A 13,073-nucleotide genomic window follows, 5' to 3' on the forward strand; every position below is an offset into this window, starting at 1 on the left:
TGCAAGCTTTACTTCTTCTTTTCCTATTTGGATTTCTTTCATTTCTTTTTCCTCTCTGATTGCTGTGGCTAAAACTTCCAAAAGTATGTTGAATAATAGTGGTGACAGTGGACAATCTTGTCTTGTGTCTGATCTTAGTGGAAATGGTTTCACGTTTTCACCTTTGAGAATGATGTTGGCTGTGGGTTTGTCATATATGGCCTTTATTATGTTGAGGTAAGGTCCCTCTATGCCTACTTTCTGGAGGGTTTTTATCGTAAATGGGTTTTGAATTTTTTCAAAAGTTTTTTCTGCATCTATTAAGATGATCATATGGCTTTTCTCCTTCAATTTGTTAACATGGTTTATCACTGATTGATTTGTATATATTGAAGAATCCTTGCATTCCTACTTGATCATAGTGTATGATCCTTTTGATGGGCTGTTGGATTCTGTTTGTTAGTATTTTGTTATGTTTTTTGCATCTATGTTCATCAGTGATATTGGCCTGTAGTTTTCTTTCTTTGTGACATCTTTATCTGGTTTTCATATCAGTGTGATGGTGACATTCTAGAATGAGTTTGGGAGTGTTCCTCCCTCTGCTCTATTTTGGAAGAGTTTGAGAAGGATAGGTGTTAGCTCTTCTCTAAATGTTTGATAGAATTTGCCTGGGAAGCCATCTGGCCCTGGGCTTTTGTTTGTTGGAAGATTTTTAATCACAGTCTCCAATTCAGTGCTTGTGATTGGTCTGTTTATATTTTCTGTTTCTTTGTGGTTCAGTCTCGGAAGGTTGTGCTTTTCCAAGAATTTGTCCATTTCTTCCAGGTTGTCTAATTTATTGTCATATAGTTGCTTGTAGTAATCTCTCATGATCCTTGGTATTTCTGCAGTGTCAGTTGTTACTTCTCCCGTTTTCATTTCTAATTCTATTGATTTGAGTCTTCTTTTTTTTCTTGTTGAGTCTGGCTAATGGTTTATCAATTTTGTTTATCTTCTCAAAGAAGCAGCTTTTAGTTTTATTGATCTTTGCTACTGTTTCCTTCATTTCTTTAACATTTATTTCTGATCTGATCTTTATGATTTCTTTCTTCCTACTAACTTTGAGGCTTTTTTGTTCCTCTTTCTCTAATTGCTTTAGGTGTAAGGTTAGGTTGTTTATTTGAGATGTTTCTTGTTCCTTGAGATAGCTCTGTATTGCTGTAAACTTCCCTCTTAAAACTGCTCTTGCAGCATCCCATAGGTTTTGGGTCTTCATGTTTTCATTGTCATTTGTTTCTAGGTATTTTTTTATTTCCTCTTTGGTTTCTTCAGTGATCTCTTGGTTATTAAGTAGTGTATTGTTTAGCCTCCATGTTTTTGCATTTTTTACAAATTTTTTCCTGAAATTGATATCTAGTCTCATAGTGTTGTGGTCGGAAAAGATACTTGATACGATTTCAATTTTCTTAAATTTATCAAGGCTTGATTTATGACCCAAGATATGATCTGTCCTGGAGAATGTTCCATGAGGCTTGAGAAAAATGTGTATTCTGTTGTTTTTGGATGGAATGTCCTATAAATATCAATTAAGTCCATCTTGTTTAATGTATCATTTAAAGCTTGCGTTTCCTTATTTATTTTCATTTTGGAATATCTGTCCATTGGTGAAAGTGGGGTGTTAAAGTCACCTACTATGATTGTGTTACTGTCGATTTCCCCTTTTATGACTGTTAGAGTTTGCCTTATGTATTGAGGTGCTCCTATGTTGGGTGCAAAAATATTTACAGTTGTTATATTTTCTTTTTGGATTGATCCCTTGATCATTATGTAATGTCCTTCTTTATCTCTTGTAATCGTCTTTATTTTAAAGTCTATTTTGTCTGATACAAGAATTGCTACTCCTGCTTTCTTTTGATTTCCATTTGCATGGAATATTTTTTCCATGCCCTCACTTTCAGTCTTTATGTGTCCCTAGGCCTGAAGTGGGTCTCTTGTAGACAGCATACATATGGGTCTTGTTTTTGTATCCATTCAGCCAGTCCATGTCTTTTGGTTGGAGCATTTAATCCATTTACATTTAAGGTAATTATAGATATGTATATTCGTATTCCCATTTTCTAAATTGTTTTGGGTTTGTCATTGTAGGTCTTTTCCTTCTCTTGTGTTTCCTGCATAGAGAAGTTCCTTTAGCATTCATTGTAAAGCTGGTTTGGTGGTGCTGTGTTCTCTTAGCTTTTACTTGTCTGTAAAGATTTTAATTTCTCCATTGAATCTGAATGAGATCCGTGCTGGGTAGAGTAATCTTGGTTTTTCCCTTTCATCACTTTAAATATGTCCTGCCACCCCCTTCTGGCTTGTAGAGTTTCTGCTGAAAGATCAGCTGTTAACCTTATGGGGATTCCCTTGTATGTTATTTGTTGTTTTTCTCTTGATGCTTTTAATATTTTCTCTTTGCATTTAATTTTTGATAGTTTGATTAATATGTGTCTTGTATTTCTCCTTGGTTTTATCTTGTATGGGACTCTCTGTGCTTCCTGGACTTGATTAACTATTTCCTTTCCCATATTAGGGAAGTTTTCAGCTATAATCTCTCCAAATATTTTCTCAGTCCCTTTCTTTTTCTCTTCTTCTTCTGGAACCCCTATAATTCGAATGTTGGTGCGTTTAATGTTGTCCCAGAGGTCTCTGAGACTGTCCTCAGTTCTTTTCATTCTTTTTTCTTTATTCTTCTCTGCAGTAGTTATTTCCACTATTTTATCTCCCCGGTCACTTATCCATTCTTCTGCCTCATTTATTTCGCTATTGATTCCTTCTAGAGTATTTTTAATTTCATTTATTGTGTTGTTCATCATTCTTTGTTCTTCTTTAGTTCTTCTAGGTCCTTGTTGAACATTTTTTGAATTTTCTCCATTCTATTTCCAAGATTTTGGATCGTCTTTACTATCATTACTCTGAATTCTTTTTCAGGTAGACTGCCTATTTCCTCTTCATTTGTTTGGTCTGATGGGTTTTTACCTTGCTTCTTCATCTGCTGTGTGTTTCTCTGTCTTCTCAGTTTGCTTAACTTATTGTGTTTGGGGTCTCCTTTTCGCAGGCTGCAGGTTCGGAGTTCCCATTGTTTTTGGTGTCTGCCCCCAGTGACCAAGGTTGGTTTAGTGAGTTTTGTAGGCTTCCTGGTGGAGGGGACTGGTGCCTGTGTTCTGTTGGATGAGGCTGGATCTTGTCTTTCTGGTGGGTAGGACTGTGCCTTGTGGTGTGTTTTAGGGTGTCTGTAACATTATTCTAATTTTAGGCTGCCTTTCTCTAATGGGTGGGGTTGTGTTCCTGTATTGCTAGTTGTTCGCATAGGGTGTCCAGCACTGTAGCTTGCTGCTCGTGGAGTGGAGCTGGATCATAGCATTGAGATGGAGATCCCTGGGAAAGCTTTCGCCATTTGTTATTATGTGGAGCTGGGAGGTCTCTGGTGGCCCAATGTCCTGAACTTGGCTCTCGTACCTCAGAGGCACAGGCCTGACACCCTGCCAGAGCACGATGACCCTGTCAGCCACACAGCTCAGAAGAAAAGGGAGAAATAAAGGAAGAAGGAAGGAAAGAAAGAAAGAAAGAAAAAAAGAAAGAAAGATAAAATAAAAAATAAAATAAAATAATTAAAAATAAAAAATAAAAAAAAGAATGAAAGAAGAGAGCAACCAAACCAGCAATGATAACAAGTGCTAAAAATTAAACTAAAAGAAAAAAAAAAGAAAAAAAGAAATGGTCAGACAGAACCCTAGGACAAATCATAAAAGCAAAGCTATACAGACAAAATCACAGAAAGAAGCATACACATACACGCTCACAGACAAAACACACAAAGCAGCATACACATATACACTCAGAAAAACAGATACAGGAAATACATATATATATATATATATATATATATATAATAAAGGCAGAGAGCAGCCAAATCAATAATCAAATCTACCTACTATAATAAATTCTAAATACTAAACTAAGATAAACATAATACCAGAAACAAATTAGATGCAGAAAACAAACCCCAATTCTACAGTTGCTCTCAAAGTCCACCTCCTCAATTTGGGATGATTCGTTGTTTATTCATGTATTCCAAAGATGCAGGGTACATCAAGTTGATTGTGGAGATTTAATCCGCTGCTCCTGAGGCTGCTGGGAGAGACTTCCCTTTCTGTTCTTTGTTCACACAGCTCCTTGTGTTCAGCTTTGGATTTGGCCCTGCCTCTGCGTGTAGGTTGCCTGAGGGCGTCTTTTGGGAAGTCTGAGGTCTTCTACCAGCGTTCAGTAGGTGTTCTGTAGGAGCTGTTCCACTTGTAGATGTATTTCTGATGTATTTGTAGGGAGGAAGGTGATCTCCACGTCTCACTCCTCCACCATCTTGAAAGTCCACTTCTATCTTATTTTTTTGTCTAGTTGAATGGTTGCAAGTAAAAAAAGTACTAATTTCTGACAAAAGGTTATTTATATAAATGTGTCTTTTTTTCTAATTGATTCTTTATGTAAAACATGGAGTCATTACTATTATGCATTCATTAGTACCTACAACTTTTTATTATGAAGTTATTCACTTAATTTTATCTAATAAATTTTGCTTTGCATTTTTACATTTTAGAAAACACTCTTGTCACTCATTCCTAATTTTGTAGTTGTTCCTTTTATTTTTCTCAAGAAAAATTCCTGAATTTCTCTCAAACAAAAGATGTATACTAGTCAGTGTTCTCCAGAGAAACAGAACCAATATATGTCACTTCTCTCTATATTAATCTAAAGGTGGAAGACGGAAAAAAACCTTCACAGACACACCCAGAAATAGTATTTAATTAGCTATGTGTGCATCTCTTGGCCCAGACAAGTTGACACAAAATTAACCATCATAGACATACTGTGAGCATATATGTGCATTGAAATCCAAAATGGAAATCCTTTACAGCAGAGGTTCACAGAGGTTTTCTGTAAAACTACAAAAACAAACCACTTTTTTTTCTGTTCAGTATTTAAGGTTTTGCAGAAAGAATTCAAAATTGAAGATGATATTTATGTATTTATGTAAGAGAGAAAATAAATTTCCTCAAAATTTAATAAAAGTTGAATAAAATTTTGTAATACAAGTTTACTAATGAGAAGAGCTCTTTTCTGAGGGGATAGCATTCCTTGAATTTGGACTCAGAGTTAATGATCCCTATCATCAAAATCATTTGCAAACTGCAAAATTTAATGATGATCTTTTATAAGATTTTACGTCTTTCATCTTCAAATATATGTGTCCTGTCACACATCATGGCTAAAAACACTGAGTTTTAACTGCATCTCATCGATTTGCAGTGCACCAAGCATCAGTGCAAAGTGATGTAATCAACACACACACACACACACACACACACAAAGAGTCTCTGAGGCAAATTATTCAACCAATGTAGCATAGAAACAACCATAGACAATCCATAAACAAATGTGTGTGCCTATGTTCTAATAACTTCATTTATGGACACTGAAATTGGAATTTTATATATTTTAATTCATGACTAAATATTATTATTTTGATTTTTAAATTATTAAAACTGCAAAAAAATTACTTATTTGTGAGTAGTACAAATAAAGGGGGATGGCTGTATGTGGCCAGTGGGCTGTAGATTACTGACCCCTGCTTTAGAAATAGAGGAATTTCTAATGAATGCCTAATTTTTAAAATCTCTTGTGGGTCATTTGCTATTTTTCTCATGATATCTCTGCTTCTCTCTGATTTTCATTTCCTGATTCTGTCTACTTATCCAACTCCTCATCCCCTCCTCAAAATATCTTTTCCCTTTCCCTCCACTTCCTTCTTAATTTCCTGATTTCCGGTCCTTCATGTTACCTATGCAGTGTACGTTTCATTATGACATTTCCCCTACTCCTCTTCATAGAATCTTTTTAGCTTTATTGCCCCATTAACTCATTTTTTTCTAGGTCAATATACCAAGAGAGAGAATTTGATTGATCTCATTCATGATTTCATCATACTCGTGTCATTCATAAGCCACACATTTGCCTGAGAATTGATTGCCCTTGGATCTAGAATACATCCTCAGTTCAACCAGACATGCGGAAATGGTGGTGGGGGTCCTGCACCCCTAAATATGTCCATTTCTTGAACATGGACATGTGCTGGACATGTCTGCGTAGAAGGAATCTCATAGTGAGACAAACATTTTGAAGCTTGATTTGTCCTAAGAGCCTTTTTGTTTCTTTTTACTTGCATGTTAAATCTGAGTATGTACTTTCATTTTAAATGATCTACATCACTTTGATTTTAAGTGGGAGTTTTCAAATTTTTGATGGCTTAATTCAATCTTAGTATCTTTGTCTTTTAATGGATTTCCTGACTTGAGTCGTAGGTCTATTATTTACTCTTGCAGACGAATTTTATAATCATCTTGTTAACTCTCATGAAATATCATACTGTGATTTTTAATGGTAATTGTTTTTAATGTTTTTAGAGTAATTTAGAGAGAAGTGAAATTTCTTACGAAATTTTATCTTCTCATCCAGAAACATAATAGAACTTTTTATTAAAGGCTTTTAAAATACATTTCACCAAAACTTTGTATTTTTTTATATTGGGTACGATTCTGTGGTTTATTTTGATTGTTATTTCTATTTTAAACATGAGGTTTTAACTATAATTTTCAAAATTATTTACAAATTATATATATGAATTGCCATATACATATATGTATGGATTTATATTTTTTCTAGTCATAATAGTCTAAGACCTCCAGAGTAACATGTAATAATAGTAGTGTAACATGCCTCTTATCTTTTCTTCACTTTAATAGGAATGCTTTTTATGTTCCTTCAGTTTTTCATTATTATTCAACAAAAACTTTTGATGTTTGCTATATACTAGAAAATGTCCGAGATTCTTGGGATATATCAGTGAACAATACAGACAAACAGCTTTGAGCTTTTTGTTTGTTTGTTTTTTGTTTTTTGCGGTACACAGGCCTCTCACTGTTGTGGCCTCTCCCGTTGTGGAGCACAGGCTCGGACGCGCAGGCTCAGCGGCCATGGCTCACGGGCCCAGCCGCTCCGTGGCACGTGGGATCCTCCTGGACCGGGGCATGAACCCACGTCTCCCGCATCAGCAGGTGGACTCTCAACCACTGTGCCACCAGGGAAGCCCTAGCTTTGAGCTTTTGATACTACACTCTAGCGAGGGAGACAGTCAACAACAAGCATAATAAATAGGTAAGCAATATAGTATCTTAGACATTGATAAATACTGCTGAAGAGAATTAAAAGTAGGGCAAGGTCTAGGGGTTTGAGAAAGAGGAAATGAGTAGAGGGGCTACAGTTTTAAATAGTGGTCACAGTAGATCTGGTGGAGAAGGAGAGATTTTAGTAGAGGCGTAAAGTATAATTTCTAACACATTTTCTATAGTCATTGGTCTATTCTGGTTTCTCAATTTGACCTAATTTGATTTCAGCATTTATGTGTGTCTGAAATTTTTTTTATATAATATTATCTTTCATATTTATTCACAGCGGATTATAATTAGTAGCCACATGGTTTCTCAGTCTCTTTCATATCTCATAACTAATAGCCTTTAAAAAAAACCTGGTTTACATAGAATGTATCTTTGGTCCCTTTAAAGCACTGGATTTAGTTTTCTTATTTTGTTTTTATATTTGGTTAATTGTTATCTTTATTATTGATTACTTTAAACACTTTTCATGCCTGTCATTTTTTTTCCAGCTACTTGAATGGTTTACGTAGTTAATTTTTTTCTAAAATATTTATTTAAATATAGAGTAGAAGCTCTTAATAATCAATACGAGAACAAAACTAATATGATAGCATTGGATTTTACCCTTTAGAATAAAATATATATCCATGAGTCCATACTGATATAAATTATCAAATAAGAAATTCACACATATTTTCCAAGAAGTATCATTTGGCCACATCTCTTAGGTTTACATATAAAAATATCTCTTATTGTTCTTTAGTTTTGTTTTTTGTTTTTCTTTTTTTTGAAACTGAAACTCTGAAAATATTGCTAGATTTATTTGGCTAAAATGTTTTTCTGTAGCTATTTTCATTTTAGTTTAACTGAAAGTTTGTCTTCTTAGAGTTCTCTTCCCTTATAACCAGGCTTTATTTTCAGGCTCTATAAGTCTTTGGGAAAAGTCCAGATCTTTTCTGACTCACTTTATGCAAGGCATATTCCCGAATTCATAACCATTTTTTTATGGTCCCAATCCCCTGCTGCAACCAGTGACATAAGTTTCAACTGATATTTCTCTCACATCACTGAAGAACAGAATTGGCTCTAAATGCTGACATATCCTGTATAAGAAAAAAAGAAGTAAGCAAGTAGAATCCCAGAAGGAAGAAATAATTAAAACCCATAGACCTACATAGTAAGTTACTTCAGTCACAACAACAATTTACTGTGTTTCTTTCCATTTTTTTTGTTCACATGTTTGCGTGTGAACAGAGTAAAAGGCCACCCATTTCTGCTGCACCACATTTACTCACAGCTTAACTGAAGACAAGGTTAATTCTGTAGCAAGGTGGTGATCTCACCATTAACAGAAGGTACACAAATACTTTAAGCACTAGAACAAAAATATCAATAAATACTAGTGTCTGAGGCATGTAGGACTGAACAGATTTGTCAAAAAACAGAAAAAAATGATAAATAATTTTTCTCAATTTTTACAGACTATTTTCATGAACAACTATGAGGCCAAAGTGGCCAGAAAATTCACTAAACTAAACTGAAAATCAACTGGGAATCAAATGTGTTGTTAGAATACGTGTAAACAACAGAAAGATTAGTTAAATAACTCTGTGAGACGTTTTGTAAACGTGTGAGACAGTTTGTAAATTTAGTCTTAATATTCACAGGGGTCTTCAATAAACATTTTTTGTTGTTATTAAATTAGGGCAAATAACCAAGACATCAAGAAAGTAGAGAAGGCATTATACTAAGTGAAATAAATCAGAGAAAGACAAACAGTGTATGGCCTCAATTAAATGGAATCTGAAAAAAAAAACAAAACTCATAAAAAGGCATCAAATTAGTGGTTGCCACATGTGGGAGCTGGGATGTAAGGGAAATAGTTGAAGGTGGTCAAAGGGCACAAACTTATAATTATAAAATAAAAAGTCTTAGGGATGTAATGTACAGCATAATGATTAAAGTTAACAATACTGTTTTGTATATTTGAAAATTGCCAAGAGAGTAAATCTTAAAAGTTCTCATCACAAATAAAAAAAATGTTGCAACTATGTGAGGTGACAGATGTTAACTAAATTTATTGTGGTAATCATTTCACATTATATGCATGTATCAAATCATTATGTTGTACTCTTTAAACTTATACAATGTTATAGTCAACTACAACTCAGTAAAATTGGGGAGGGAAGGAGTAGAGAAAATACAGAAGCTATCACACCATACCCCCCCCAAGAATCAGTGATACAATTAAAGAAGGATTGAGACATTCATTCCCTCTATTCTCTTTTTGGATGGCATTTTTTTTTAATTATATGCAGGAAATGTAAGAAAACATAAGATACCCAATTAACAGAGTTGTATATGAAACAGAAAAAAGATGATCCTTCTCCCATGAATGCATGTTAAATGTGCTTGAGACAAATGCAGATTTTTAGGTCCAAAAAATATCTTATGATCAATTTTCCTTAAGAAATAGTGATATCTAATTTGTCAGAGTTTTACATTGTTAGGGATAGTAATGATTCTGCATTTGTACAAGCTGGGGGTTAATCCATGCATTTTAATTGTTAGGACAAATAAAAATTTGTATTTATTACACTCATTTCAGAAAACAAATTAACAGTTGAAACAAAATGAAATATTTTAAGCAAAGGATTTACTTACATCAACTAGAGAAACGCAATTATATTTAAACAATAATAGAATTAATGTGAAAATAGTGCTAAAGAAGTATCCTTGCAACTACTCTAGGTAGGTTTGAGTACCATAATCACTGCAACAGTGTGTCCTTGTGTCTTTGGAGCCCTTCTAGAATGTAGACTTCCACCAGTGCGGGCTTGGCTTCATTCTGACTGGCCCACACGCTTGAGATCTTTCTGTATACACAGGATAGATTCAAAAGAAGTTGTACCAAGAGGAAAACACACTATGGAAAACCTCTACTTGCAATTGTTAATGTACTAAAGTGACAGAAGTACAAAGGAGCAACACTTCATAGATTGGCACGTAATTCAGTAGGAATGGAGAACATGATATGAAAAGAAGTAAGCATCTAATATATGCAAATGGAGCCCTTGAAATGTTTCAAGGAGAATGTAGAATACAATGGCACATTTTGAGATGAAAAACAATCTCCGCGTATACCTCCCTCTTTTCAACCCCACTTCTTTGCTCTCTGCTTCGTGATCCTCTGTCGGATGCCTTCTCTGCACCATCAGGTCTCTTTCAGGGGTTCATCCGCATTCCTATGATTCTCCCAGGAGCACCCTGAGAGCCCAGAGCTGGCAGGTGGCAGGGGACTGAAGCCAGAACTGTTCCACATGCAGCTAGCTGGAAAAGGGGTTAGCATTCACCTCCTGTGTTAAGGGAAACAGAAAGCCAACAGCTAAATACGGTCTGGGTTTGCCTAAGTCTGTGATCACCTGTGGCAAGGAAACAGTCTGACAAGGCAAAAAACAGTGAGGTTCACCACTACTTGGCCTAACAATGTACATATTCATAATAAAATCAATTTAAAATTCAGTGCTCCTTGATAAAGTTTCACGCATACTAAAAATTAACCAGTGCTGGATAGCACTTTACAGTTTTACAAACACATTCACTTATTTTATGGGTCATCATTATTAACCTACTTAAAGATGTAACTGAAGTTCAGCCCCAGGCAGTAAACCACAATGTACTTGAGAAGCAGGCATTCAGCATCTTTGTAACTTCACTTCTCGTGTGATTTGTTACCTGCTTACCATGTGATGGTCCTCTGCCACATGCAAGGAATTCAGGGACAGATAAAACACAGCCCTTTTTCCTTGAAGAGTTTACAGTGCCCCAGGGAAAGGAAGAGACGTTGACAGTACTTTAGAATACTGTGTAATATGAAGCTGGCCCAGACAGAAGGGGAGGAAGCTCAGGCACTATCAGGGGACAGATGTTACTCATAGCAGAGTGCATGTGTCTCCAGGGGCAAGGCTTCCATGAGGAAGTGTTACTTGACCTGAATCTTAAAAGGTGATTAAAAATTAATAGGTGTGGGCTTCCCTGGTGGCTCAGTGGTTGAGAGTCCGCTTGCCGATGCAGGGGACATGGGTTCATGCACCAGTCTGGGAAGATCCCACATGCCACGGAGTGGCTATGCCCGTGATCCATGGCTGCTGAGTCTGTGCGTCCAGAGCCTGTGCTCCGCAACGGGAGAGGCCACAACAGTGAGAGGCCCACGTACCGCAAAAAAAAAAAAAAAGAATTCATAGGTGAATGAGAAGGACTGACAGGACAGGGAGATGATGAGCCTATAAACATATGCACTGGTGTGTGCTGTAAGACACCCAATTCCTGGCCACAAGAGCACAAAAGCAATTGTAGGTTTGGGATGAAGTTGGAGGGAAGGAACAGGTAAGATCAAAGAGGGTCCTATCACAGCTAGCAAGGATTTCAGGTTCAAATCAATATGAACAGACTACTTCTCATTTTAGAAAGACACCTTATATTTTATTTATTTATTTTTTAGTACTCAGTACTTAATTTTTTTATTTTTCAAAATTTTTATTGAAGCTGACCTGCCATGTTGTGTTAGTTCCAGGTATACAGCAAAGTGATTCAGTGATAAATATTTATACATATATTCTTTTCCATTATAGGTTATTACAAGATATTGAGGATGGTTCCCTGTGCTATACAGTAGGTCCTTGTTGTTTATTTTATATACAGTAATTTGTATCTGTTAATCCCAAACTCCTAATTTATTCCAACACTCCCGTTTTCCTTTGGTAACCATAAATTGGTTTTATGTCTGTGAGTCTATTTCTGTTTTGTAAATGAGTTCATTTGTAGCACTTTTTTAGATTCCACATATAAGCTATATCATATAATATTTCTCTTTGTCTGACTTGCTTCACTTAGTATGATAATATCTAGGTCCATCTATGTTGCTGCAAATGACATTATTTCACTCTTTTTTATGGCTGAGTAATATTCCACTGTATATATGTACCACATCTCCTTATAATTTAGAAGAAGGATGGCTTTTAGTGAGATAAGACTCCTCATAGTCTTACAATGAAAGTTAGCATTAAAAGGACTACGGGGTTAAAAGAAGACATATCCTTTGGTCCCAAGCAATTTATATTTGATTTAAAAAGTAATTTATGTATTTGTACATGCAAGCACACAATCTAGAACAAGAGCAAAAGTAGTATTAAATCTATTAAGTGCTATTAAACTTGTCTGAAATCATTAAAGAAAGCTTCAGAGAGGAGTTCAGCTATAAATATTGCTAGGATTGTCACTGAAGAGATGAGAGAAAGAACATTTCAGAGGGCAGTATAGAATATAAAAAGCATAGAGTGGAAAATAGAAATTAGATACTTGTAACAAAAGCCCAGGACCAGATGGCTTCACAGGAGAATTCTATCAAACATTTAGAGAAGAGCTCACACCTATCCTTCTCAAAGTCTTCCAAAATAGAGCAGAGGGCGGACCATTCCCAAACTCATTCTATGAGGCCACCATCACCCTGATACCAAAATCAGACAAAGATGTCACAAAAAAAGAAAACTACAGGCCAATATCACTGATGAATATAGGTGCAAAACTCATCAACAAAATACTAGCAATCAGAATCCAACAGCACATTAAAAGGATCATACACCATGATCAAGTAGGGTTTATCCCAGGAATGCAAGGATTCTTCAATATATGCAAATCAATCAATGTGATAAACCATATTAACAAATTGAAGGAGAAAAACCATATGTTCATCTGGATAGATGCAGAAAAAGCTTTTGACAAAATTCAAAACCCATTTATGACAAAAACCCTCCAGGAATCCAAATTGGAAAAGAAGAAGTAAAGCTGTCACTGTTTACAGATGACATGATA

Source organism: Delphinapterus leucas, chromosome 17 (genome assembly GCF_059928025.1).
Source record: "Delphinapterus leucas isolate spDelLeu-1000000601 "Yukka" chromosome 17, BTC_Dleu_Yukka2, whole genome shotgun sequence".
NCBI classification, from domain to species: domain Eukaryota; kingdom Metazoa; phylum Chordata; class Mammalia; order Artiodactyla; family Monodontidae; genus Delphinapterus; species Delphinapterus leucas.